The sequence below is a fragment of the Zalophus californianus genome, chromosome 4, assembly GCF_009762305.2.
Source record: "Zalophus californianus isolate mZalCal1 chromosome 4, mZalCal1.pri.v2, whole genome shotgun sequence".
NCBI lineage: Eukaryota > Metazoa > Chordata > Mammalia > Carnivora > Otariidae > Zalophus > Zalophus californianus.
In genome coordinates this window covers 34278181-34304594 of record NC_045598.1, presented here as the reverse complement: position 1 = coordinate 34304594, position 26414 = coordinate 34278181, and the positions used below count along the sequence as shown (strand labels likewise).

Here is a 26414-nt window from a genome sequence, read left to right as displayed (position 1 = left end):
AGAAAACTTAAATTTCCAGGGAGAATAACAGGTTTTATGCAAATAATAAATAAATCAGAATGGCGTAAGACCCCTCAACAGGAACACTGAAAGCCTACAGTGCAGTGGGGCAGTATCTTCAAAATACTGAGGGAAAATACATTTTTTTAAAGATTTTATTTATTTGAGAGAGAGAGCACGAGCAGGGGGAGGGGCAGAGGGAGAGGGACAGGGAGAGGTCAAGCAGACTCCCCACCGAGTGTGGAGTCCAATGTGGGGCTCAATCCCAGGACTCCGAGATTATGATCTGAGCTGAAGTCAGATGCTTAACCAACTGAGCCATGCAGGTGTCCCTGAGGGAAAATAATTTCTAACCAAGAATTCTATACCCAGCATGACTATCAACTAAGTATGAGTTTAGAATAAAGATACTTTCATACAGGCAAGTCTCAAAAATTTACCTCTCATGCATCCTTTCTCAGGAAATTATTAGAGGATGTGTACCACTGAATGAAGAATTGAAAACAAAAACAAAAAACAAAAACAAAAACATGGGATTCAGGAAACAAGATATACCAGAAGAGGATGATGGTGGAGAGTGACTCCAAGACCACAGCCCGGCAGCAGGGATAAAGAGCAAACAGTCGAGGAGAAGCCGGCCCGCGGGCCGCCATGGTCTTCCTCACCCCACAGCTCTAGCTGCGGAGCCGCCTCACTGACCACTACTGGCAGGTCCAGGAGGTGCTGCAGCATGCGCGGCACTTCTGGAGAAGGAAGAATCGGTGCTACAGGCTGGCGGTGAGAACGGGGACCAGAGCGTTTGTGAAATGCACAAAAGTGCAAAGACTGAAGAAGAGGAACATGAGCACACTCTGGATTAATCGAATTACAGCGGCCTCCCAAGGACACGGCCTGAAGTACCCAATATTCATTGTCAATTTAATTAAGTGCCAGGTGGAGCTCAACAGGAAAGTACTTGCGGATCTAGCCATCTAGGAACCAAAGACTTTTAAATTTTTGGCTGCTTTGGCCAAAAGAAGGCGACAGGAAGGATTTGCTGCTGCCCTGGGGGATGGGAAAGAGCCCAAAGGCATATTTTCCAGAGTGGTGCAGGATCACTGAGGGGGATTCCAACACTGCCTGCCTTTTGCAGCTGAGTGTCTTAGGAAAAAGTGTTTTTTTATCCCCCTGATGATCACAGTAGTGAATTATTTGTCAACACTGTGTGTTTGATCAACAATTATTAATTTGCATTTTAGTAATAGGTTTAAGAGGCCCCTTTTTCCCTCACTGGGACAGATCTAGAAATCTTACAGGCTGGGGGCGCCTTGGGTGGCTCAGTCGTTAGGCGTCTGCCTTCGGCTCAGGTCATGATCCCAGGGTCCTGGGATCGAGCCCCCACATCGGGCTCCCTGCTCAGCAGGAAGCCTGCTTCTCCCTCTCCCACGCCCCCTGCTTGTGTTCCCTCTCTCGCTGTCTCTTTCTGTGAAATAAATAAATAAACTCTTAAAAAAAAAAAGAAATCTTACGGGCTGTACAAATAAAGCTCGTGTGGTGTTCCAAAAAAAAAAAAAAAAGAGCAAACAGTCCACAGCCATGCCCGTCTGAAGGCTCCTAGAGATATTTTATTCAAGAAAATGAAACTGACACACCACCTAAGGTGTTTGAATGTCTGGAGAACAGATTCATACAACTAACGAAGAATTTAGGATTGAATTAGTGATAAATACACAGAAAACTAAGCAAAACAAAAGGCAAGACTGTTAATTGACTTCAGGAAAAACAAAATGTGCAGTTAAAAAACAGTAATCATGTTATCTATGAACAGCATCTTCGTGGTCATAGCATATGGACTGAATGCTGCTCTAACTGTATGGGAGAATGGGAGGATGGACTTCCTACCTGTGGTGAAGAAGCAGTCAGTGTGAGAGTACTATATCTTCACCTTCAACTGTAGAAAGTCAATAGGTAATACCCAAAATAGAAATATTAACAACTGGCAAATATAAGTATGTTATTTAGAGATCTGGAGGTAAATACCAAACAAATTACTTAGAAGAGTTGAAATTGGATGCCTCCTAGCAGTAGGAAATCAAGCAGTAGTGGTAACGGGGGAGTACTTTTTTTCTTGTTCATTTCTGTTGGTAACAAGCCTTGTAGGATTGTTTTTTCGAACCATGCACATGTATAACTTCACTAAGAACAAACACTAAATTAACTTGCACAGGATTACATAGCCTACAGTGGTAGGAATGGGGCTTCAAAGCTAGTTGATCTGGTTCTCTGACCTAGTTGTCATATAGCTACCAACAGAGCCAATGAAGAGTCTAATAGAAATCTAGGTGACTCATATTTGACCACATCCTACTTACTTAATGCTTTACTAGATACTATCTTATGTTATTTTGTGATTATTTATCCAAATATGATTTATCAAAAATAATTAGTTTTGAATAAAAGATAATTAAAAGACAAAACATCCAAATGTGTGGACCTTGTTTGGACCCAGATTTAAAAAAAACAACAACAAACAAACCCAACTAGAAAAGGCATCTCTAAGATAATAGAGACATTTAAGTATGGATTAGGTATTAGAAGATATTAAGGAACTAGGTTAATGTGAGGTAATAACATGATGGCTCTATTTTATTTTATTTTTCTTATTTATTCATTTGAGACACAGAGATACAGAGAGAGGGAACACAAGCAGGGGGAAAGGAAGAGGGAGAGGGAGAAGCAGGCTCCTGCTGAGCAAGGAGCCCGATGTGGGGTTTGATCCCAGGACCCTGGGATTATGACCTGAGCCAAAAGCAGACACTTAACCATCTGAGCCACCCAGGCGCCCTGATGGCTCTATTTTAAAAAGTTCTTCTCTTAGAGATGTATACAAAGTATTTATGGGTAAAATGACATGATGTCTAGGATTTGCTTTAAAATCCAATATAACTTTTTAAAAATCCAAATAATAAAAAAAAAGAGATACATCTCTGTGAGAACAGAGCCTGCATTATTCACATGTGCCAGAGACCCTTGGACAGGATGAGACTCTTCAGTCATTTGCCATATGACATTCTGTTCTTCATCTGGAAAAAAGGATGTACTTGGTAGGCTGTCATTAAAAGATTATAGTACTGGGACACCTGGGTGGCTCAGTTGGTTGAGCATCTGACTCTTGATTTCAGCTCAGGTCATATCTCAGGGTCATGGGATCGAGCCCCAAGTTGGGCTCCCTGCTTGAAATTCTCTTTCTCAAATAATAAATAAATAAATCTTAAAAAAAAAAAAAAGAGTATGGGGTGGCTGGGTGGCTCAGTCGTTAAGCGTCTGCCTTCAGCTCAGGTCATGATCCCGGGGTCCTGGGATCAAGCCCCACATGGGGCTCCTTGCTCAATAGGAAACCTGCTTCTCCCTTTCCCTCTGCCCCTTCCTGTGTTCCCTCTCTCGCTGTGTCTCTGTCAAATAAATAAAATCTTAAAAAAAAAAAAAAGAGTATGGTACTTGGGGTGCCTGGCTGTCTCAGTGGGTGGAGTGTGTGACTCTTGATCTTGGAATCATGAGTTCAAGTCCCATGCTGGGTATGAAGAATATTTTAAAAAATTAAATCTTGGGCGCCTGGGTGGCTCAGTTGGTTAAGCGACTGCCTTTGGCTCAGGTCATGATCCTGGGGTCCTGGGATCGAGTTCCACATCAGGCTCCCCCTGCTCTGTGGGGAGACTGCTTCTCCCTTCCCCTCTGCCTGCTACTCCCCCAGCTGTGTTCTCTCCCTGTCAAATAAATAAACAAAATCTTCTAAGAAATAAAAATAAATAAAATCTTTAAAATAAATAAATGAATGAATGAGTATGGTGCCATTCTGTTCTCCAGAGATAACTCAGTTAAGGCAAAGGGGGGGAATAAAGTAAAAGGTTGCTCAACAAAGTTTTTGTATTTTGTCATGAGAAATTTTGTGTATCTATGACTTCGTACTACTTCTACTTAAAAAGGGAGGATATGCACTGCACAGTACCCCAGCTGAGAAATGAAAAGCTATGAACTGGTTGCCATCACTATCATTCATCTTAAGTACTAACAATGGAAGGCAGGGGAGAAATGGAATACATCACGGATGAGAATGTAAAATGGTGAAGTAGCTCTGAAAAAGAGTCTGGGATTTCCTCAGTAGGTTATTATTTTTTTTAAGTCTTTATTTATTTATTTAAGTAATCTCTACACCCAACATGGGGCTTGAACTCACAACCCTTGAGATCAAGAGTCACAGGTTCTTCCAACTGAGTCAGCTGGGCGCCCCTTCAGCAGGTTGAATAGAGTTACTGTATGACTCAGCAATTCTACTACTAGGTGTATACATACCAAGAGAATTTAATGTCACACAAAAACCTGAACATCAATGTTCACAGCAGTATTATTCACAATAGCCAAAAAGTGGAAGCAACCTAAATACCCATCACCTGATAAATGGATAAACAAAATGTGCAATATCCATATAATGGAGTGTTATTTCACCATAAAAAGAATGAAGTATTGCTACCTGCTTCAACATGGATGAATCTTGAAACATTATACAAAGTGAAAGCCGGTCACAAAAGACCACATACTATATGATTCCATTTATATGAAATGCCCCAAATAGGCAAATCTATTGTGATAGAAAGTAGTTTAGTGGCTGCCTAGGGCTTGGAGAGGTTGGGGGAAAGTAGAGCATGACTGCAAATGGGTGTAGGGTTTCTTTCTAAAATAATGAAAATGTTTGAAAATTCATTGTAGTGACTGAATACACTAAAAACCATTTGATTATATACTTCCAATGGGGGGTGTATCATATGTAATTTATACTTCAAGAAAGCTGTTACCTAAAGAAAGGGGGAGGAGAGTGGAAGGCACATCATGTCCCCTCTAGGGAAACATGGACCCCTGTGGCTTTGGAGGCTAACCATGGACAAATCCCTTTGTCTGCTCCTCTGAACACAGGGAACTTTACTGTTTGGATTTTTTTTTTTTTTAATGACAGCAAGAAAGAAACCTCAGCAGAGGGCTAAGAAATCAGTGAAGGTAATCATTATTTATTACTTAATTATTATACTTAGAAAAAATAAAAAGGACCTGGTTTTTAAACCCTCTTTTGGTTTCTGTCCTTAGTATTCTGAATCTCTTATTTAGTAACCTTATTTTTTTTTAGGACTAGACAAGATAAAGGGAATTTTGCCTAATCTTTTGACTCAGAATCCTCCTATACTTGAACTTCTATGCCCTCAAGCAGATACTACAAATTGGAGGCTCTCTGATGTATTATGTTTAGCCCACAAAGTGTATGGACATTTTTGAATTTTTAACATTTATAAGCCAGGAGATTTCACATAAAAGATTTCCAGCTTCTCTTGAAAAATAGGCAGGATCTGGCAATAGAGAAGAATGGGTCTTTTAAATTCAGCAAGGTAACGAATTAGCTTTGTAAAGTGACATCCGAAGTACTCATGGATACTCAAGCCAGTTCTCACTCCAAAACTAGGCAAGAGAAGGTAAAGGAATCAGGCAGACTGGGAGTGGGCGTCCCAGAGGCAGAGGATGGAGATGGAGGGGGGACATCTTTAGAGCTGTACTCTGAGCTAACATGCAGGTTGGGACAGTCTTCCTATTATTCCGTCAGAGCCCCTCTACCTTTCCTTTGCAGCCCTTACTACAGATTAACTGGGTACTGACTTGTGTTTAATGTTGGTTTCCCCACACAGACAAAGAAACTCCAGGTGACATAGATTGTCTTATTGATAATACTCTTCACTTAGCACAGATCCTGGCACACAGAAGACCCTCAAAACATATTTACTGAATGATAAGTTTAAAAATGAATGAACAAATGATGTGGAAAGGGCTCTAGAAACAGGTAATCTTTAGGAAACAAAAATCCTACCATGTCCTTTTTCTCTATAAAAGAAAGGGCTGAACACACAAAAATAGACTCCAAATGGTTGAAAGACCTAAATGTGAGACAGGAGTCCATCAAAATCCTAAAGGAGAACACAGGCAGCAACCTCTTCGACCTCAGCTACAGCAACTTCTTCCTAGAAACATCGCCAAAGGCAAGGAAAGCAAGGGCAAAAATGAACTATTGGGATTTCATCAAGATAAAAAGCTTTTGCACAGCAAAAGAAACAGTCAACAAAACCAAAAGACAACCAAGAGAATGGGAGAAAATATTTGCAAATGACATATCAGATAAAGGGCTAGTATCCAAAATCTATAAAGAACTTATCAAACTCAACACCCAAAGAACAAATGATCCAATCAAGAAATGGGCAGAAGACATGAACAGACATTTTTCCAAAGACATCCAAATGGCCAACAGACACATGAAAAAGTGCTCAACATCGCTCAGCATCAGGGAAATCCAAATCAAAACCTCAATGAGATACCACCTCACACCAGTCAGAATGGCTAAAATTAACAATTCAGGAAATGAGATGTTGGCAGGGATGCAGAGAAAGGGGAACCCTCCTACACTGTTGGTGGGAATGCAAGCTGGTGCAACTACTCTGGAAAACAGTATGCAGGTTCCTCAAAAAGTTGAAAATAGAGCTACCATACGATCCAGCAATTGCACTACTGGGCATTTACCACAAAGATACAAATGTAGGGATCCAAAGGGGTACATGCACCCCAATGTTTATAGCAGCAATGTCCACAATAGCCAAACTGTGGAAAGAGCCAAGATGTCCATCGACAGATGAATGGATAAAGAAGATGTGATATATATATATATATATATATATATATATATATACAATGGAATATTATGCAGCCATCAAAAGGAATGAGATCTTGCCATTTGCAACAACGTGGATGGAACTGGAGGGTGTTAGGCTGAGTGAAATAAGTCAATCAGAGAAAGACATGTATCATATGACCTCACTGATATGAGGAATTCTTAATCTCAGGAAACAAACTGAGGGTTGCTGGAGTGGTGGGGGGGTGGGAGGGATGGGGTGGCTGGGTGATAGACATTGGGGAGGGTATGTGCTATGGTGAGCGCTGTGAATTGTGCAAGACTGTTGAATCACAGATCTGTACCTCTGAAACAAATAATACAATATATGTTAAGAAAAAAAAAGAAGAAGAAGATAGCAGGAGGGGAAGAATGAAGGGAAGTAAGTCGGAGGGGGAGACGAACCATGAGAGACGATGGACTCAAAAACAAACTGAGGGTTCTAGAGGGGAGGGGGTGGGGGGATGGGTTAGCTTGGTGATGGGTATTAAAGAGGGCACGTTCTGCGTGGAGCACTGGGTGTTATGCACAAACAATGAATCATGGAACACTACATCAAAAACTAATGATGTAATGTATGGTGATTAACATAACAATAAAAAATACCTAGGAGCAAGATTGCTGGATCATATGGTATGACTATGTTCTGCTTTGTGAAAAACACCAGCTTGTATTCCTAAGGGTCCATACAACTTGTTTTTTTGTCAGTAATGACTGGGAGTTCCTGTTGCTTCACATCCTCACCAGCAATTGGTATTATCAGTTTTTTAAATTTTTAGCTATTCTAATAGGTACAGTGGTATTACTTTTTAATTTAAATACTTTTTAATTTACATCCCCCCCACAACTTACGATGTTGAGGATCTTCTCATATGCTTATTTGCTGATGAGGTGTCTATTCAGTTCTTGCCCCTTGATAAAAATTGGGTCCTTTGTCTTCCTTACTGTTGAGTTTTTAGAGATCCTTGTATATTTTAAATTCAAGTCCTTTAATGGATAGGTGTGCTGCAAAGATTTTCTCCCTGTCTGTGGCTTGTCTTTTCATTCTTTTAACAGTGTCTTTTGCAAAACAAAAGTTTTTACTTTTAATAAAGTCCAATTTACTAATAAAAAAAGAAAGAAAGGGCTGAAAACTGTCATAGAGTTACTACAGATTTTCAGAAGTCTGTTTTAGAATATCCACAGGATGCTTGGTTCTACCACCCTCAGAGAGAGCAATAATGTATGCCTTCATGTAGGGCTTCCCCTTACTTCATACAGGACTTTACTACTCTACTCCTGTCTCTGGACCCCAACCTAAAAACTCCAGTCCACAATCAGCAATGCAAAGGTCCTGAAACTGCCGGAGAGAGGAGTCACTCAGTGGCCCACATATCTGCACTTACGGCAACATGCAGTCTTCTGGAAACATCCACTGCAAAACTCTCCACGAGGGAATGGCACAGAAAACAGCTTTGATTCTTTTCTTTTTTTAAAAATTTTATTCATTTGACAGAGAGAGACACAGTGAGAGAAGGAACACAAGCAGGGGGAGTGGGAGAGGGAGAAACAGGCTTCCTGCTGAGCAGGGAGCCCGATGTGGGGCTTGATCCCAGGATCCCGGGATCATGACCTGAGCCGAAGGCAGGCGCTTAATGACTGAGGCACCCAGGCGCCCCAAAACAGCTTTGATTCTTATTAAAATATATTATAAGCTATATGGCCCCATTTGCTCAGTGAAACAAGAATAAAAATATCAAAAGAAAAAACCAAATTAGAACTGGAATCACCACAACTTGTAACAGTTTTATATGGTATCAAGGACTTGATGTCATCACATACGGTACATATTAAGATTTAACCAACTGCCCGCCCCTCGCAAATGTCTTTTATGGCCTTTCTCCTCACACCTGGGTTCCAATTAAAGTTCACCCATTGCATGTGGCTGTTTTGTCTTCTTAACCTCTCTTAATTAGGAACAGCTGACCTCCTCCATTTTTGTTTACTCATGTCACTGACTTTTTTTTTCTGAAAAGTCCAGGTCAGCTGACTTGTAGCATGCCCTACGTGTTGGATTTGTCTGATTATATCCTCAATATTAGATTCAGGTTAAACATTTTTGGCACAAACACTCTGCAGATGATGGATATTTACTACTGCATCACATTAGAAGGCATATAATGTCAGACTATCATATTGGTGATGTTTGATCATCTGGTTAAGGTATTATCCTCAGACCACTTTTTCCCCTTTGTGATTAGTTGAGGGGCGCCTGGGTGGCTCAGTCAGTTAAGCGTCTGCCTTCACCTCAGATCATGATCTCAGGGTCCTAGGATCCAGCCCCACATCAGGCTCCCCACTCAGCAGGGAGTCTGCTTCTCCCTCTTTCTCTCCCTCTTCCTCTAACCCTGCTCATGCTCTCTCTCTCAATAAATAAAATCTTAAAAAAAAGAAAAAGGAAAAAAGTTAACGGGAATTAATAAGTCAATTTTCTTAATGTGATAATGGTACTGTGGCTATGTAGGAGAGTATCTTTGGTTTTGGGGTTTTTTTTCTTTTAGAGTGGGGAGGGGCAGAGGGAGACAGAGAGAATCTTAAGCAGGCTCCATACGCAGTGTGGAGCCTGACACGGGGCTTGATCTCACGACCCTGAGATCACTACCTGAGCTGAAATCAAGAGTTGGATGCTTAACTGACTGAGCCACTCAGGAGTCCCATAATATCCTTGTTTTTAGGAAATGCAAGATGAGCTATTTAAGAAAAAGTATCAAAAACTCTGCAACCTACTTTCAAATAAGGGAATACTATGAAAAACTCTAGGGCCACAAATTTGATAACCTAGATGAAATGGACTAATTCCTTGGAGACACAATATGCCAAAACTCACATAAGAAGAAATCAACAATCTGAACAGGGCTGTATCTATTAAAGAAACTGAATAAATAATTAGTAACCTTCCAAAACAGAAGGCACCAGGCCCAGATGGGTTCACTGGTGAATTCTACCAAACATTTAAGGAAGACATTAAACCAATTCTCTACTATATCTTCCAGAAGATAGAAGCAGAGGGAATGCTTCTTCACTCATTCCAAAAAGCTGGCATTACCCTAATACCAAAACAGGACAAAAACATTACAAGAAAAGAAAACCAATCTCTCATGAATGTAGACGTAAAAATCCTCAACAAAATATTAGAAAATTGAATCCAGCAATGTATTAATAGAATTATATGCCACAACCAAGTGGCATTTATCCCAGATATAAAGCTGATTTGATTTTTGAGAATCAATTAATGTAATACATCAATCTCAAGAGGCTAATAAAGAAAAAGCACAGAATCACATAACAGATGCAGAGAAAGCATTTGACACAATCTAGCACACAATCATGATAAAAATTCTCAGTAAACTAAGAAAAGAACAGAACTTTCTCAACTTGATAGAGTATATCTACAACTTACTGCTAATATCACTTAATGGTGAGAAACTAGAAGTTTTCACATTAAGATCAGGAACAAGGCAAGGACGTCCCCTCTCACCACTCCTTTTCAACACTGTAGTGGAAGTCCAAGCTAATGCAATGAGAAAAGAAAAAAAAGGAAGTAAGGTATACCGAAAGAGAAGGAAGACATAAAACTGTCTTAGTTCATAGATGACATGACTGTCTGTGCAGAAAATCTGAAAGAATTGACAAAAAACTCCTAGAACTAATAAGCAATTTTAGCAAGGGTGCAAGACACAAGGTTAATATATAAAAGTCAATCACTCCTATAAACTAGCACTGAACAAATGGAATTTGAAATTTAAGACAATACCATTTACATTAGTACCCCCCAAAGATCCAGATGAGGAAAAATGTAATCTGATTAACAAAATCAAAGAAGAACTAAAAAAATGGAGAGACATCCCACATTCCATTAGAAGACTAAATATTGCCAAGAATGTTAGTTCTTCCAAACTTGAGCTATAGACTCAAGGCAATCCCAATCAAAATCCCAGCAGGTTATTTTATGAATACTGACAAACTGATCCTAAAGTTTCTATGGAGAGGTAAAAGACCCAGAACAGGCAACATGATACTATAGAAGAAGAACGAAGGTGGGAGACTGGCATCCTAGCTTCAACACTTACTATAACACTATGGTCACCAAGACAGTATAGTACTGGCCAAAGAAGAGACAAGCAGATCAACGGAACAGCATAGAGAGCTCAGAAATGGACCTACATCAATATAGTCAACTGCTCTCTGACAAAGGAACAACACGAGGCAGTCCTTTCAACACGTGGTGCTAGAACAACTGGACATCCACATGCAAAAAAATGAATCTAGGTAGAGACCTTTCAAAACACTCAAAGTGGATCACACACCTATGTGTAAAACAGAAAACTCTAACTGTGTTAGAAGATAGAGGAGATATCTAGATGACCTTGGGTTTGGCAGTGACTTTTTAGATACAATACCAGAGATGTGATTCAGGAAAGAAAGAACTGTTCTACTAGACCTCATTAAAATGAAAAACTTCTGGGGTGCCTGGGTGGCTCTGTTGTTAAGCGTCTGCCTTCGGCTCAGGTCATGATCCCAGGGTCCTGGGATCGAGCCCCACATCGGGCTCCCTGCTCAGCGGGAGGCCTGCTTCTCCCTCTCCCACTCCCCCTGCTTGTGTTCCTTCTCTCACTGTGTCCCTCTGTCAAATAAATAAATAAAATCTTTAAAAAAATAATATAAGGGCGCCTGGGTGGCTCAGTTGGTTAAGCGACTGCCTTCGGCTCAGGTCATGATCCCGGAGTCCCGGGATCGAGTCCCGCGTCGGGCTCCCTGCTCAGCGGGGAGTCTGCTTCTCCCTCTGACCCTCCCCCCTCTCATGCTCTCTCTCATTCTCTCTCTCAAATAAATAAATAATTAAAATCTTTAAAAAAATAAATAAAATAAATAAAAATAAAAAAATATAAAATGAAAAACTTCTGCTACATAAAGAGAATGAAAAGACAAGCACAGTTTGGGGGAAAATAATTGTAAAATACAAATCTGAAAAAGGACAATTATCCAAAATATACAAAGAACTCTTAAAACTCAATAATAAGAACACAGACAACCCAATTAAAAAGTGGGCTAAAGACCTTAATAGACTCCTCACCAAACAGGATATATGGAGGACAAATAAACATATAAAAAGATGTTCCACAGGGCATCTGGCTGGCTCAGTCAGTAGCGCATGTGACCCTTGATCTCAGGGTTGTGAGTTCAAGCCCCATGTTGGGTGTGGAGCCTAATTAAGTAAAATAAAAATAAAGTAAAAAACTTCCAAAAAAAAAAAAAAGATGTTCCATATCATATGCCAACAGAGAAATGCAAATTAAAACAACAATGACATACCACTACACACCTATCAGAATGGCCAAAATCCAGAACACTGACAACAGATACTGACAAGAATGTGGAGCGATAGGAACGCTCATTCATTGCTGGCAGGAATGCAAAGTGGTACAGCCATTCTGGAAGACAGTTTGGCAGTTTCTTACAAAACTAAATATACTCTACTATACACTCCAACAATCACATTCTTTGGTATTTATCCAAAGGGATTGAAAATTTATGTCCACACACACAAAAAAACAACCCTGCATACAGATGTTTACAGCAGCTTTATTCATAATTGCCAAAACTTGGAAGCAACTAAGCTGTCCTTTAGTAGTTGAATGGATAAATAAACTGTGGTAGATCCAGACAATGAAATATTATTAAGTGCTAAAAAGAAATAAACTATCAAGTCATGAAAAGACATGGAGAAGCCTTAAATGCATAATATTGCTTAGTGAAAGAAGCCAATCTGAAAGGGCTGCATTTTGTATGATTCCAACTATATGACATTTCTGGAAAAGGCAAAACTATGGAGATGGTAAAAATATCAGTGTTTGCCAGGGGGTGGGGGGGAAGGGAGAGATGAACAGGAGGAGCACAGAGGATTTTTAGGGCAGTGAAACTATTCTGTATAATATTATAATGGATACATGTCATCATACATTATACATTATACATTTATCCAAAGCCACACACAGTGCAACACCAAAAGTAAACCAAATCACATTGGTGTATAGATAGATTTTTTTTTAAGTTTTCAATTGTAGTCTGCTTCTCCCTCTCCCTCTCCCTCTGCCTCTCCCCCCAGCTTGTGCTCTCTCTCTCAAATAAAAAAATATTTATTTATTTGAGAGAGAGCATGAGTGGTGGGGTGGGGGGGGAGAGGGACAGAGAAGAACAGACTCCCCGCTGAGCCTTATTTTATTGTGACTCAAACAACATACACACAATCTTATGAAAAATCGTAATTCCCGAGTTCTGGTCTAATTTAGAGATTACTGCATCAAAAGTGGTTTCCAAAAAGACCCAGTCTCACTTATTTAAATATACATGATGATTTCCAAGAATCGATTTCACGGTACATGGAAAAAAAGTCTCTAATTCATGTTTTCTCAACCAGACACATTCAAGCACTCATTTTGGATATAAAATGCATGCACAATTTTTATGTACACATAAATAAACAAGCATGCTGATTGCCCAAAGGGAGGGAGCCAGGGGAAAGTGGAGGCTGGGAACGGCAGAGGGAGAAGCTGATGTTGACCTGCTGAGGGAAGAGGGAATCCCCCTGGACTTGGCAACTGGGGGAGTGACGATGGGATGCTGGCAGAGGCAGGGTGAGGCCCCAAGACGCAACAGATGCCAGCCTGCTCTTCTGGCGGACGAGGCTGCAAAGTTGGTCGGAGATCAGAACACGGAGGGCTCTGTGTACCACAACGGGAAGTTTTGATTTAATATCCCATGCATTTGGCAAAGTATCTGGCATGCTGCAGGACTCTGGCACTGTTTGCTAAAATGAATGAGTTCTTCTTCCTTCTAAGCAACGAGAAGCAAGGGGAGATTTTATCCGATGCTTTGTTTCTAGCACTGACAGCCAGTCAAAAACCGTCCAACTAATTTTCATCGCTGCGCTCGCTTCCAGGATGGCTCGCTGCTTTTCCTCCAATCGAGGTGATCTTTGAACAAGACGTGTCCTTTCCTTATGATTTAGTCCCCAGTCCTACCTCAACAAGTCAAGATGAGCTTGCACCTCCCTTCTTGCGCCCAAAGCTTTAAATCTGCTCTTCGTTCAGCTATGCATACAGCTGAGGACTGAAGGTCAGTCACTGGGCCAGAAGTTCTCTCTCAAACTTCTGGCATCAAATTGCTCATAATATTCTCTTTTTATCTTTTTAATGTCTGCAGTTTCTCTAGCATTGTCCCTTTTCCATTCCTGGCATTGCTCACTTGGCCCTGGTGCTCCCACGCCCTGATCCCTCCGTGGTCAGCCCTGCCAGAGGTCTGTCCGTTTTCTGAGTCTTATGAAGGGACAAACTTTTGGGTTTGTTAATCCTCTATATTCTAAGGTGGGTTTTTTTTTTTTTTCTCTTCAAACTTTACTCTTTATTATTTTGGTTTCCTTCTTTGGGTTTAATTTGCTGTACATTTCCTAACTTCTTGAAACCCATGCTTAGATCACTGATTTTCAGCCTTTGTTTGTTTTTTCTAATATATGCATTTAGGCCTGTAGATTTCCCACTAAGCTTGGTTTTGGTAGCATTACACACATTCTAACATAGTGTTTTAATATTTAGATCAATATTTACTATTTAGTTCAAAATACTCTCCAATTTCCATTATGATTTTTTCATTGACACAATTATTCACAAGTTTATCTCTTGATTTCTAGACATACAAGGATTTTCTAGTTATCTTTCTGTTACTGATTTCTAGTTTAATTCTGCTCTGGCCAGAGAATTTATTCCATATGCCACCAATCCTGGGAAATGTGTTGAGACTTGCTGCATGTACAGCCTGAGGCTTCCTCTTCTGGTAAAGTCTGAACTCTTCAGTGTGATGTGAATCATGATCTACCTGCCCCTTGAGGGACATCTCCCCATTAGAGCCCTGCCTGCTGGCCATGCGGGCTTCCCCGTGGTTTTCCAAAGATGCCAGGCTCTTTCACATTCTGTGCCTTTGCCCATAATCTTCGCTTTGCCAGAAATGCCCCAGTGTTACTGTCTGCTCCTCATTACCCTTCTCTCCGCAGCTCAGATCCTTCCATGCGGCCTTTCCAGACCCCTCCCCATCCCTGAACTACCAGAGGCAGCTGGGACCCGCACCTGCTCTTTCCCTCACCCCCCTCTTCCACGCTGCTGCCAGAGTTCTCTCCTAGAGCGCAGATCTGGCCACTTCTCTCTCCTGTGCACAACCCTCTCATCACATCCCTCTACGCAGAGCCTGAACTCGGTGCTCCATACAGGACTCTCTCCCAGCCCTTCTCCAGGCCCCCACACCTGTGTTCGTGCTATTCCCTCTACCTAAAATGCACGTCCCACCGCATTCCCTGCAGCTGTCAAGTCCAGGCTCCAGAGTCGCTTCCTCCACCAGGCCCTTCCCACACCCATCCCTGAACACCGCCCTTCCCTGGCAAGTTAACCATTCCCTGTATAACGGTAATGGTCAAGGGCAGAGGTCGGGGCAGGAGAATTTCCCTATGTTAACTTTTAGTTATGTTATTTATTTTATTTTAGGAGGATTTTGGTGCTTCCATGGCAGAGTGTGGGCTTTGCAAAAGGTTGGCCAGCACTGTGTGCCCAGCCATACCTCCCTCTGTCTTAGCATATGTAACACCTAGTGCACTCATTTTTTAAAGTATGTCTTACCTAACCAGACTATAATTTCCTTAAAGATAGGCACTGAGGCTTATTTAATTTTGATCTTAAGAGACTAGTACAGTAACTAGCTTGATAGGTACAACTAAATGAACTTCACTGAGGGAATAAAGGAAGACAATTTTCAATTCTAGGTCCTCAAACAGAAATTCCAGAAGAAAGCTCTGCGTGCTGTTAATTCTTCACACTGAAGTCCGGAACACCATGTTTCCGCCAGGTATTTCCATTCCGTGTAAGAACCTTTAATGGCCCTGCTGCATCAAACCTCAACTTGCAGAGCTGGGACCAGGCCTCCATCACGGGACTCTGCCCCCATTCCAATCTTCTGTCCCACTTCCCCCCACCCCCCACCACTATTCACGCGTGGCTCTCAGCAATCACTGTTGCTTCAGAAGGACTGCTAATCCTCTACTTGGCTGGCGCACTTTCCCCGGGCCCCCTGATATCCTGCCCCACTCACCAGGGTCCCTGTCTCAGGGTACAGGTCTTTCTCAAAGCCCCCTCGATTTCACTCCTTCCTCCTCACCTCCAAAACACTTAATCAGGCCCTGTCTTACTCTTGCTTCCTTTCTCTGAGCCACAGCTTTCTGGTCCTGTGTGCCCCACGTTGCCTAGAACAAAGCTAGTAAGTGCCCAACTGTCACTCAGCAGTAACATCTGTTGACTGACAAAGTCATTGATGTCTTTACATCCGCTTCTCTCCGTCCAATTCAAGGGCTGCTTGGGTGGTATTTGCATGAACCCCCAGGGGCTATCAGTGCTATTTGCATGAATATTTCCCTGTAACCCTATAACTCCCAACTCCCTCCACCTGTCACCACATGGAGACATTCCTGCATAACTAAGGGAGCAAGAAGAGCTTGTTTTCACAGCTATACGACAGAATCAGAGGCTTTTCAATGTTCTTTCGCCCTAGAAATACACACACACACACACACACACACACACACACACACACACACACACACAAAACTGAATTGTTGTGCCTCTTTCTGCCTTTCCAGAGCAAATAATCCTTAAATTCTCAGTTCTGTATTACTCTGTTCTATTCCCACCCTCTGGTAAAATTTTGCTTTCCTGAACCTTTTAAAAATACCCCCAGGTAAAAAGAAAACTGTGATATTATGCTTTTGGAAATTTAAATATGTAACTCTAAGAAATTAAAAACATACAGTTTTGAAGTGTCTCTGATTCCCCAGTAGTGATGAAACCCAGCCACCGGAGGGTATGAGCAATATAATATTGTAGTGGTGACCGGGGTCTGCTCAGTGGAATGTGGGCTGCAGAAGCATATCACCTCCAGTCCTGGCCCATGGAGACCTGCAAAATCTCCATATTCTCACCTGTTTCTCCTCTGTGAACTGGATCAGGACCAGCAGAGGCCTCGAAGGCCCTTGGGGCTGGTACGGTCACTAGATGGGAAGAGTCTGGGTCCCTGAATGAATGAGGTAGAACAGAACTCTTCCCCCAGCCCCCATAGCCCTGCACTAGATTGTGACAAGAGAGAAATAAACCTTCACTGTGTTAAGCCACTGCAATTTGGGGGTAGTTTGTAATAATAAGAAAGTCCACCCTGACTAAAATGACATTATCCTGAATTCTTAAAGTTAAAAATAATAATTATTCCTGAGTACTACTTACAAGCAACTCTGTCTAAAGCTCTTTTGTTGCTATTCTCCCTTTCAGGTGACGTGGGCACTGGACGGAGCTGTAGTATGCCCCTCAGATCCCCCCTCACTCTGGAAGGAAGGAAAGACTAGTCCCCATCTGCTGGCATCACGGTGAGCGGAAAGTCCCCAGATGTCAGGCATCTTCAGGAAAGGGCTTAGTAGGTGAACAGAGCTGCTTTCCCCGGCTCACGCCCTTCCCAGGGTGGAAGGCCACCCCGGGTGGCAGTCTGTGACCAGTCAAGGAGAAACCACAGAGGCACAGCCCCCTCACCCCAACTCAGAAGGGCCGTCCCCACTTCCGTTCCCCATGGCATCAGCTGAGGCCTTTCCTGGGACTGAAACACAGCCCGAATTCTCCCTCCGCACAACCCCGCTTCCTTTTCCTCCCTTTCCTTTCTTTTCCTCTCCGGGGTGTTGACCCCCAAACCACTCCCCAGGAAGCTTTCCACACACTGACCTTCATCTCAGAGTTACTTCCCCGTGATCCCAACATGAGACAGGCACCGTATTCCTGATGCAACATCACGCTGCCCAACCCTGCCTCAGCATATGGCACAAATACCAGATTTTCCAATCAAAAATGAAAACACACCAAGTCACAGTGGGACAGAAGCTCTCCGGGATGGGTTAAACAGGTGACGGGGATTAAGGAGTGCACTTGCTGTGATGAGTGCCCAGGAACATATGATAGTGTGCGAGTCACTATACGTACACCTGAAACTAGTATTACGTGGTAGGTTAACTAGGTGGCACTGAAACAAAAACTTTAAAAAAATAAAATGGAGACTACAAAAACTCAGAACGTATTATACTATTAAAAGAACAGACTCTTTGCAAGGAAATAAAGAGAAACCATAAATACTTTGAGAAAAGGAGCTTTGAAATTGTCCTAAAGAAAACATTACCACCTGGCTTGTAATCAAAGAAATTATTAAACACATAACAAAGAGCTACATAACAAAAATTATTGAGGCTCTATTATCCATCTGTGCAGGTATCTGGTATTATTACACTTACAACAGTTACTTTTTGAGCTAAGAGCTTTATTCACATGCATTATCTCATTAAATACTTTATACGTTCCGCAGGCGGTAAAACTCAGGTTCACAGAGAGTAAATAAATTACCTAAAGTCCCAGAGTTAGGGCTCAAAGTCAGGTTGGGATTACTCCAAAGCCTCAACTCTGTAGTATGTCTTGCATGCTCAAGCTACTTGTGCCAGGGGGAAGGGAGAGCAAAAGGCAAGTATATGTGATTCCAAAACCTGTTCTCTCCTCTCACCCCCTCTCTCCTGATGACAGGCACAGGCACTGCCTTTTAGGAGCACACGCTCCAGGTGAATGAGTTGAAGAACTCGACCACGCTGGACTTTGCCAGAAAGAAGCGACCCAGCACGGAACTGTCCTCTAGCGATTCAAAAGGTTCTTCTGCCCTCTTGTGGCTCAAGGAGACTACTACATATCAAAGCTCCATTAAAAAGCTAAAATACCATATAAAGGCAACTGGCAGTCACACAAAACAGCAGGAGGCAACCGTGATGGGCTCTAAATGAAGCAGACTCAGTAACTCAAAAATCTGACCTTGCCACTCTTCGGTGACAATCACTGCTTGTAATGAGATCATAAGAAGAATAACAGTACTAGAGATCAGAGAAAAACTAACAAATCAGTATTTTGTAATGATAGTAAAGAACAGGACAACAGCTACATCTACTCAGAACAGTGATAAAAGTTTAAAACCTTCTAAGCCCTAAACAAAACTCCTGGTCTTTGCTTTCCATACTTAACAGTATGTTTGAGAAATCTCATAGGCAGCAAATACAGAGCCTCCTCATCCTTCAGGTGCAGAGCCCCTTGGATGGGAGAACTTGGCCCCTACTGGTGGACACTTCACTGTCTTCCCAGCCTTTGCTATTAAAAACGATGCAAAAAAAAAAAAAAAAACCCACAAAACAACAACAACAAAAAAAGAAAAACTGCCACAGTGGATCATCTTGCAGACAGACTATTTTGCAGGTGTGCAGCATTACCTGCAGATGAATCCCTAGGAGTGGAAATGCAGGGTCTAAGGGCACATGCATGCCTTCGTATTACTTTTTGAAATTTTCTTCCTCTGACTTCTCTCTCCTATCTCTCTGGCTGCTCCTTCTCAGGCTGCTTCTCATGCATTCTTAAAAGTTTACGAACCACTGTTTTATTTGGGGTGACTTTATAAGCAGCGACTACTTGCTGCTCAACTCTTGGTTATAAATTCCCCCAGGACTTGGTCCTTGGTCCTCTTTCATCCTATATCCTTTCCCAGCTATCAGTTTTCTTCCCTGAAGGCAATCAAAGTCACTATTTTGGGGCTTTATGCTTCCAGAGTAATTTTATGCATATGCATGCAAATCTATTATGTACTATATATATATATATATGCCTGTACATGTATAAATATAAATGTACATACACAAGACTTTTCACCTCCCTTTCTATATAAATGTTAGCATTCATATCCCAAACTGAAGGAGTTGTAAGGGGATACTGCCAAACAGCAACTTTCATAAGAAACTGTGGCCCCAAACATTTTTCAACCCACAGTTATGTGGCAGACAACTGGAGTGAACCCACGGGGGAAAATCAGATTCAAGTACTGTCTCCCACCCTAGCCTCCTGTTTGAAAAGGTTTCACAAAGTAGGGGCACCTAGGTGGCTCAGTTCGTTAAGTATCTGCCTTCAGCTTGGGTCATGATCCCAGGGTCCCAGGATCAAGCCCCATGTCCGCCTCTCTGCTTGGTGAGGAGCCTGCTTCTCCCTTTCCCTCTGCCTGCTTGTGTGCTCTCTCTCTCTGTCAAATAAATAAAATCTTTTAAAAAAAGAGAAAGAAAGAAAGGAAAGAAAAGGTTTCACAAAGTAGCCACAAATTAATTCAAGGGAAGAATAGAGAGCAGAGGTCGATAATTCAAAGATCAGAGTCTATACAAGATCTTTTACATCTATGGTTATTTACCTATGAAAGATTTTTTATTTTACTTTTAATGAAAGTTCTCTACATAAAAATAGAGAGAAGAGTGTAATGAACCCCATCCTACAGATTACACAATTAAAACATTTTGTTACTGGCTTCCTGGTTTCACTTCTTTCTTCATTCTTTCTCTTTTCCCTTCCCTCCCCTGCCCCTCCTTCTTTCTCCTTCTGTTTTGGCTACATTATTTTAAAATAAGTCCCTGACATCATGCTGTTTCATCCCTAAATACTTTGTCTGGACATAATCATAAAACACAAAGACATTTCCTTATATGACCACAGTATCATTATCACATCTAACAAAGTTAATAATTTCTTGATATCATCAAATGATCAGTCCATATTCATACTTCCACAATTATCTCAAGAAAATCTTTCTATAGCTGGCCTCTTAGGTTTCAAGGGAACTGTACAGCCAAAAAAATTCCAAGTCCAGTCTGCAACAGCCCATGACTATTAAATCTGAAAAGAATTTCTAGGTTCCCAAACCCTCACCAACAGGAAATGAACTGCTAAAGCTCCCAGGAGGGGCATTCCGCTCAGTGCCCACGCTGATGTGGCCTTGGCAGCTATGGGCTAAGTAAGAACCACCATATACCCTTTAGCTATCATACTTCCACTGCCCCCTCCCCCAGTCCTAAGCAAACAATCTATTTTCTGTCTCTACAGATTTGCCAAATTTGGACATCTCATACAATATGTGGTCCTTTATGACGGGTTCGCGTGTTTTCAATGCTCATTCATATCGTAGGATATATCAGCACCTCATTCCTTAACATTCCATTGTATGGATACACCCCATTCCATGCATCCATTCATTAGCTGATAGACATCTGGGTTGTTTGCACTTTTTGGCTGTTATGAATACTACTGCTATGAACATGTGTGTACAAGTTTTAATTTGGACATATGTTTTCATTTCTCTTGAGATCCTCAGTGTAGACTCCAGGTCAAATGGCAACTCTACGTTTAACTTTTTGAGGAACTGCCAGACTGCTCTCCAAAGTGGCTGCACCATTTTACATTCTGACACGCAGTGCAGGAGGACTCTAATTTCACATCCTCACCAACACTTGATACTATCTGTCGTTTTCATTACAGCCATGCTAGTACTTATTAAGTGCTGTCTCAATGTGATTTTGATTTGCATTGCCCTGGTCACTAATGATGCTGAGCATCTTTTTATATGCTTATTGACCATGCATCCAGGTGCCCCCCGACTACCGAAAAGTGGAGAGTTCCTCTGAAACCTTTCATAAGCCAAAATGGCATACAGTGAAGAAGCACTTACCACTAATTTATATGGGGAAATGTTTGAGAATGCCTAGAGAGAAAAAAAATAACTCCTTTAGGCCTTTCTCATACCTTAGGGCACTTCTTGCTTAAGGATGCATAAAATAAATCGAGTGAAAGCACAGATGCTCACAGACACCGTTCAAAGCTACAGACGGCTCGATGCAGACACTGTGAGTGTAGTTCCTGCCAAAGGCGCTTGGAGGCGCCACTCTCGCCCCTTGGAGCGCGTGCTACCTCTATAGCAGCTCGCTGCAAAACAAACACTGAATGCTATTTTCTCTTTTCGCCTTTTTTTCATGAAGGCAAAAATCCTCTTCAGAATTCTCTCAGCGAAAACAGGTACTAATCATGCAGGTCTTTGGTGAAAGCGAAGTGGCTAACACGAACTTTTGAAGAGCAGCAGATCCCTGTATCTTCTTTGGCGAAATGGCTATTCAGATCCCTTGCCCATTTGAAAAATTGGTTTGTCTTTTTATTATTGAGTTATAAGAGTTGTACATCCTATTTTTTTCCCCATCTTTTCCGTTGAGAATAAAAGGTTCCCAACCACTTAAGAGAGTATTGATTGTCCTTTTTCTACAGCAAGAAGTAACCCACCAGGGGGTTTCAAGCTCCTCCAGATCAATGACCGCTTCACACCACACTATACAGGCTTTTGAAAAGCCAGACAATCAACAACAGCTTCACTTCAATGACCATGCTTCCGAAAGCCATCCCATTCAGCAACGATCTCACTCAGACAACTGTGTATCCACAGCTAAAGGTCAACCGATCCCTAAACACTCTTAATTCTGGAAGTCTACCAAGGCTTGAACTCCACTCTTTTGAAGACTAGAGAATAAACAGTGGTTCTTAAACTTCTGGTATCGGGACGTTTTACATCCTCAAAACTTACTGAGAACTCCAAAGAGGGTCTATATGTGTGGGTTAATAATGAATATTTACTATATTGGAAATTAATTTTTTTTTCTTTTTAAAGATTTTATTTGAGAGAGAGAGAGAGTACATGAGAGGGGGGAAGGTCAAAGGGAGAAGCAGACTCCCCGCTGAGCAGGGAGCCTGACGTGGGACTCGATCCCGGGACTCCAGGATCATGATCCGAGCTGAAGGCAGCCGCCCAACCAACTGAGCCACCCAGGCGCCCCATTAAAACTAAGAAATGTTTAAATACTAATTTAAAATTAATTATAATAAGCTCATTAAATATTACCATAAACAATACAATTTTATGGGGGAAAAAAACTTTTCCAAAAAAATTAGTAGGAAGAGTGGCACTGTTTTTCCATGTGTGCAAATGTCTTATTTTACAACTTTATAAAAAAAGTGTGGATTCTCATCAATTTCCACATTCAGTCTGTTGTGAAACATTGCTTTAAATATATGAAAAAAATCTTGGCCTCACAGATAATACAGTTAGAAGAGGGAGAGGTTAAAAAAAAAGGGGGGGGAGAGTTATTTCAGATGTTTATGGATATTCCTCTTTGATGCTACACCAAAGCCCAAAAAGTGGTAGTTTCTTAAAAGTCAGTGGCAATATGGAATCTGAAACCGTGTCAGGAAATATTTTCACATTTTATTACATTAACATCCACTGGTCTGTGTCATACTTTGAACAAATCTTTTTGCCATGCATGATTTGTGAACATTACAACAGTGGGCTTTTGAACATTATTAGTTCACTGAGTTATACAGAATTTCCAATGTTTTCATATTCATTATGCCATATTTAAAAAATCACATTTGTGGTGGGGCGCCTGGGTGGCTCAGTCGTTGGGCGTCTGCCTTCAGCTCAGGTCATGATCCCAGGGTCCTGGGATTGAGCCCCACATCAGGTTCCCTGCTCAGCGGGAAGCCTGCTTCTCCCTCTCCCACTCTCCCTGCTTATGTTCCCTCTCTCACTGTGTCTCTCTCTGTCAAATAAATAAATAAAATCTTTAAAAATAAATTACATTTGTGGGATGCCTGGGTGGCAGAGTTGGTAAAGCAACCAACTCTTGATTTCAGCTCAGGTATTGATTTCAGGGTCCTGGGATTAAGCCCCAAGTTGTGTTCTGTGCTCAGTGGGGAGTGGGCTGAAGAGTCTCTCTCTCCTTCTCTTTCTCCCTCTGGCCCCCCATCTCTCTGTCTCTCTCTCTCAAATAAATAAAATCTTTTTAAAAATCTTGTAACAATGTCTTCTGAAAAGCAAAATTTTTTACCTTTGATGAAGTCCAATTTATTTTTTTTTTCATTTTTTTTTTTTTACCCTCAAGAAATCATTAGCAAATTTGGGATGTCTGGGTGACTCCGTCGGGTGAGTGTCCAACTCTTCATTTCAGCTCAGGTCATGGTCTCATGGTCATGGTATCGAGCCCTGTGTCAGGCTCCATGCTCAAGCCCTGCTCGTGCTCTCTCTCTCTTTCTCTAAAATAAATAAATCTTTTTAAAAAAATCTTTAGCAAACTCAAGGTTACAAAGATTCTCCCCTATATTTTGTTCTTTGAGTTTTATAGTTTCAGCACTTCCATTTAGATATACAATACATTTTAAGTTAATCTTGTATATGATGAGAAACATGAATCAAGATTTGTTTGTTTGCTACCATTTATTGAAAAGATTATACTTTTTCTACTGAATTGCCTTGGCACCTTTATAAAAAATCAACTGGCGGGCGCCTGGGTGGCTCAGTTGGCTAAGCATCTGCCTTCGGCTCAGGTCATGACCCTGGGGTCCCGGGACCTGAGCCCTGCATTGGGCTCCTACTCAGCGGAGAGCCTGCTTCTCCCTCTCCTTCTGCCTGCTATTCTCCCTGCTTGTGCTTGCTCTGTCAAATAAATAAATAAAATCTTTAAAAAAGAATTCCATTGGCCATATATGTGTGGTCTATTACTGGACTGTTTTCTGTTCCATTGATCTATATGTCCACCTTAATACCAGTACCACTCTATCTTGATTATAGTAAGCTTTATAAGTTTTGAAAGCAGTTAGTATATAAATCCTCTTAGTTACTTTTTTCTAATATTTATTTTTAAGTAAGCTTTACACCCAACGTGGGGCTTCAACTCACAACCCCGAGATCAAGAGTCGCATGCTCCACTGGACTGAGCCAGCCAGGCGCCCCTGCTATTTTTTAAAACTGTTTTGACTATTTTAAATTCTGTGTTTCCATATAAACTTTAGAGTCAGCTAGCAATTTCTACCAAAAAATAAATTTAAAAATAGCCCACCAAGTCTTCTGAAATTTTTATCGGGAATTGAAGCTTATAACAAATTGGGGAGATTCAGTATCTTAATATCATGCCTCTGCTCCATAAACACAGTGTCTTTATTTCAATATTCTTTCATTTCTCACGCAGCAGTGTTTTGTGGTTTTTAGTGTACATACTGGCTACTCTTCCCCCTAGGGGGTCTTCTTTCCTGCACTCAGGTTATCCTCCTAACCATCACAGAATGTAGAGGCATACAGAAACAATCATCCAACCACATTGAGGGAATTACAAGGAACCCTATGGAAAATAATATAAATCAAGGCATAAATCTTATTCCCCTTTTCTTCCCATTTCCTTCCTCCTACAGAGGCAACTATTCTATTGTTTAATATTTATATTTGCTTATGTTCTTTTAATATATATATGTTTGATATGCATTTACTTTTTCTTATCAACTTATCAACCTTTCTTATCAACAGGAATAACTTATATACAATAAACTGCTTCAATTTAATGTATACAATTTGAAGAGTATTGACAGTTGTATACACTCACAAAACCACTGCCATAAACCAAGACATAGAACGTTTCTATCAATCTCAAAAAATTCCTGTGCCCTTTTGCAATCCATCCTTCCCTTCACACTTCATCCAAAGTTAACTAAACATCTGCTTTTAATCACTAATAATTACCTCGTACTTTATATAAATGGAACCATATAATATGTAGTCTTCTCTGTCTGATTTCTTCTGCTCAGAATAATGAGTTTGACATTCATCCACAATGCTGCATGGATCAAGCTTGTTCCTTTTCATTGCTAAATGGTACTTCACTGTGTGAATATATCACATTTTGTTTATCCATTCACCTGTTGACAGACATTGAGGTTGGTTTCCAGTTTGGAGCTCCTGGGAATAAACCTGCTTTGAGCATTCTTATACAGGTCTTTATGTGGTCATATGCTTTTATTTTTCGAGGTAAATACTGAAGAGTGGAATGACTGTCATTTTGGCAGGTGTATGCATAACTCTTTAAGAGACTGCCAAACTGGTTTCCAAAGTGGTTGCACCATTTTACATTCACAATAGCAATATGAGAGTTCCATTTACTTCATATTCTTGATAATACATTATCTTTTTTTAAAACTTGAGTCATTCTAATTGTATCTAATGTTATCTCACTGTGGTTTTAATTTGTATTTCTATGATGAGTAAGAATGTTGGGAATTTTTTCATGTGTTTATTGGCCATTCCTACATCTTCTTTTGTATAGTGTCTCTTCAAATCTTTTACCCATTTTGATTAAGCTGTTTACCTTCTTAACTTACAAGAATCTTTTATATATTTTAGATATAAACATATGCATGTACTGAGTATTTTATAACTGAATATTGTATGTACAAGTATTAAATGTTCCTTCCATTCTGTGGCTTGCCTTTTCATTTTCTTAGTGTTTTTTAAAGGGCAAACATTTCTGGGGCACCTGGATGGCTCAGGTGGTTAGGCATCTGCCTTCAGCTCGGGTCATGATCTCAGGGTCCTGGGATCGAGGCCCATGTGGGGCTCCCTGCTCAGCGGGGAGTCTGCTTCTCCCTATTCCCCTCCCCCTGCTTGTGCTGTCATATAAATGAATAAATAAAATCTTAAAAAAAATAAAGGGCAAACATTTTTAATTTTGGTAAAGTTTATCAAATTTTAATTTTATGGCTCATGTTTTTTGTATCCTAAGAAATCTTTGTATGCCTGTTTTTAATTTATAAAAAATGGCATTGTGTTACTATTTCATTTTTGACTTAAACTATGTTTTTAA

The 26414-nt window shown here is 40.9% G+C and overlaps 1 protein-coding gene and 1 pseudogene across 4 annotated transcripts in view; one reads left to right on the top strand and one right to left on the bottom strand.

Annotated features, from left to right (window-relative positions):
• Positions 1–26414, bottom strand: part of ST3GAL3 (ST3 beta-galactoside alpha-2,3-sialyltransferase 3) — a 179707-nt gene that overhangs the window by 120736 nt on the left and 32557 nt on the right. The gene's annotated exons all lie outside the window — the stretch shown is intronic.
• LOC113937001 lies at positions 652–1101 on the top strand (annotated as a pseudogene).